The sequence below is a fragment of the Cebus imitator genome, unplaced genomic scaffold (assembly GCF_001604975.1).
Source record: "Cebus imitator isolate Cc_AM_T3 unplaced genomic scaffold, Cebus_imitator-1.0 Scaffold42, whole genome shotgun sequence".
In the NCBI taxonomy this organism is placed as follows: Eukaryota; Metazoa; Chordata; class Mammalia; order Primates; family Cebidae; genus Cebus; species Cebus imitator.
The window spans coordinates 13,694,907-13,698,500 of record NW_016107357.1 but is presented as its reverse complement, the minus strand read 5'-3'; the positions used below and the strand labels follow the sequence as shown (position 1 = coordinate 13,698,500).

Sequence of the window (3,594 nt, the reverse complement as noted above, 5' to 3'; positions counted from 1 at the left end):
GAGGACAGGAAGACGGGTGAAGTGGGGACCAGAGCTTTTATTATTATTTCTACAGGAAGGAATGGGTGAGGCAGAGCAAGCAGGCTTAGGATTTACTAGCTTAAAAAATTTCAGCAGGCTCTAGGGCATAGAAAATATCCTCAGTGTCTGGTGTCTTGCCCTGGGGGTAATAGGGCAGGTGGGCGGATAGAGTGTGGGCTTTGTGTTGGTTGAGTTAAGGAAGAAGTGGGTGCTCACAGGTGAGTTGTTTAGTATCTCTAGGAATTTGTTAACCTGGAGGGACAGTCCGTCTAGAGCAAGAGTGTACAATCTTTTGGCTTCCCTGGGCCATACTGGAAGAAGGAGAATTGTCTTGGGCCACACATAAAATATACTAAGGATGGCTGATGAGCTTTAAAAAAAAATTGCAGAATCTCATAATGTTTTCAGAAAGTTTACAAATTTATGTTGGGCTGCATGCAAAGCTATCCTGGGCGACTTACTGTCTGCAGGCCCCAGGTTGGGCAAGCTTACTCTAGAGTCAGCAAGGACTCAGATGTCAAAGATTTAGAACACAGAAAATAAAAGACATGATTAATACAGCATTCTGACAGTGTTTCCTCTTTTTAGTTTATTTCACCTATTTGATATTTGATAGCACCATTCCTGTCCTTCGCTGCCTCCCTGCTGTTCTTAATTTAACAATCCTGTTTGTCCTCTCCATTCATCGTTTTATGAGTTCAGAAAGTTTCCTTCTCCAGATTTGTAGATGTAAAGTTCTCCTAGATCATCTTGAGGACCTGAAGTTGACAATTTCCAAATTGTTCTTGTGTTTCTTATAGTAAGTAGTATTTTCAGAGACCTTTGTTCTAACCACTGGGAACGTGCTTCTTAACGTTAACCGCATTATCTTTTAGCAGGTCTGGTGGTTTTCTGTTTGGTCTTCCTGCTGGAGCGAGGTCTGCACCTGTGTCAGTCCCTGTCTGTGTCTGGATGGCTCACTGTCCAAATCTTCAGGCTCACATAAAAGGAGAAAGGCGAGAACGGATACATTTTAGGTAACCTTCCTTTGCCAGGTCAGAGACTCACAAATGGAAGAGAAGGAAGGAACTAGAATTTGAGCTGTTTATTGCAGGAAATGTCACCATGGAGGCGGCTTTCCTTTTGCTCTAGCAGTCAGGAATTCGCTGGGACATGTTCCTTCCATTGCCCCGTGTCGCCCTCATTAAATCCAGCTATAACGTCCCCCAGCTCTCCAGCTTGCATTGACTGAGAAAACTCTCAGGAGTGGAGGGGGTAGGGACAAGGAAGGACTCAGGGACACTGGTTGGAAGTCCACTGCAGCAATGCAGGCCAGAGGGAGTGTGAGCCGTCAGATTCTGGATAGATTTTGAAGCAGAGTAGAAAGGATTTGCTGATGGTTGGGATGTGGAATATGGGACTCTAGAACTTTTTCATTTTTTACATGAGCAACTGGAAAGAATGAGGTTGACATGGGGACTGAGATGTGAAGGACTGTGCGGAGAACATGTCTGTGGTGAAAATGGAGAGTTCGGCTCTGGACATGCAAAATTTGAGAGGCCTATAGAATGTCAGGGGAGATGTGTAGTATGTGAGCATGAAATTTGGAAGGCAGGTCTAGACATTAGTATGGATGTCTTCCTCCTTTAGATGCCTTTAAAGGGGTGGGATAGGGGTGAACATGGAAAGCACCGAGAAGTCCTGAGAAGCCAGGACTTGAAAATTAGAAAGAGGAAGAGAAACTCACAGATCACGCTGAGGCTGAGAAGGAGCAGCCCATCAAGCACTATAGGAGACACTGAGTGTGAAAAACACACTTGAAGTGTTTTTTTCTATTCTCTTATCAAAAATAATCAACACAGAAGAATTCTGTGACCCACTATGTGAGGATTTCTTCCTACCAGCAAGCATGGAATCAACTCTGTAGCAGTTATCAACAGGTTGTGCTCCAATCCAACTCCATTCTGACCATGTCTATCTGGAGGTAGCATCAGATCCCACCGTTTGAGGGCTCCGTCCTTAAACCTGCCCCTTGTTTTCAATGTCTGTCAAAAGCCCAGGTTGGGATGGGACTGAGTCACCCATCTAATCCTGCTGTGGTCTTTCAGGTGACCAGCCCCCTTCCTGAAGCAACGTAGGGGCTGCCAGCCATTAGTCAACTCATGAGCATCCAAAAAGATATCACTTTGTAGACTCCAGGGATTTTAGGATTTATATGCCAGGAAGTGGGACAAAGACCAAATATATGCTTCACAATAGCACAGAGACCAAAAGAGCAGGTGTCCTAAAGACCCAGAGAAGAAAGTCTTTAGAGGAGGCAACAGTCATCAAGACTGGGACACTGACCCCTGGATTTAGCAACAAACAGGTCCGGTATCTGGACAAGAGCAGACTGAGAAGACTGGGAAGAATGAAGGCCTAGTCAGGGTGGGTTTATGGGATGATGGAAGGAGATAAGTGGAGTGGGCAGCTGTCAGTCATAACTAGCCTCAGGAATGCAGCTGAGGGAAGCAAAGAAAAGACACGGCAGTGGGAAGAGCTCACAGGATTGGGAGGGTTTGTTGTTATTGTACTGTCATTATTGCTGTGAGGAAGAGAGCGCTTGCTGTCCATTTATTCAGCAGGGAGGGAGAAGCCAATGACAGGACAGATCGAAGGATGTTGTCCTGGAAACAGAGAGGCAGGCCAACTGGGGATTTCACAGGACGATGTGCGGGACTTCTGATGCTTCTTTTTTTCTTAGGGAAATTCAGAATAAGGACAAGAGCTGAGAGTGAAAGACGGAAGGGTCTCTCTGTGTGTCCCGCAGGGCCTATCCTATTCCTCCAGCCCCAGGAAGCCAAACCTTGCCACGGCCCCTCCTCCTTCAGGACTGTTTCTTTGCTTCTCCCTTTCCTGAAAATCAAGTCTTTATGGGTTGAGTCTTTACCACTTGGTCATTTCCAGAAAGTCCCCTTCTTGCTAATTTGCAAATGGCTGCTGTCTACTTTATGTGTTAACAGGATTTATGCTTGATGTGGCAAATATCTTTCTGTCCTGTGCTGTCATGATGTGTCTTTAGAGGAAGACTTCATTCAACTCAATATCCCAAATCAGAAAGTTTTCATTGAGTGCCATGGATGGGCCCCACACTTCTAGCCCAGAGTCCCAGCTAACCGAAGGTGCTCCCACCCAGCACCATCAGGTCTTTTATGCAGCACAGGTAAATGCCCCTGGGAGCAGCAACTGTCACTGACATTCTCTCCTGCACTTTACCACTCAACCAACACATGCCCTTGACACCTGGGTGTCAGGAACAGTCACAGTAGCCCCCATTGCGCTTGGAGGGTCATTGCTTTGAGGCAAAGAAAAAAGGAGGGAAAGAAAAATAAAGTTGGATGACGTCTCCCCACTTTGCTCCTGGTTATTTTGCAGGTAGAAGGCTTCACTTTATATTTTAAAGAAAAGTAAAGCTTTAACTGCTTCCTATGTTGAAACCTCTATGACAAATTTAGTCAGAGATTTAAAAAGCACCATTAAAAAAATAGACTATAGAGATGTGATCCCTGTCTGTACCTACTTACCACTGCTGGCTACCGTCCAGAAAACAGGAAA

The 3,594-nt window shown here is 45.4% G+C and overlaps 1 long non-coding RNA gene across 1 annotated transcript; it reads left to right on the top strand.

Annotated features, from left to right (window-relative positions):
• The first annotated feature begins 899 nt into the window (after positions 1–899).
• Positions 900–3,346, top strand: LOC108302811. Its single transcript, XR_001824527.2, has 2 exons — positions 900–1,037; positions 1,651–3,346. It is a non-coding gene; the product is annotated as an uncharacterized LOC108302811 (long non-coding RNA).
• Positions 3,347–3,594: the final 248 nt, after the last annotated feature.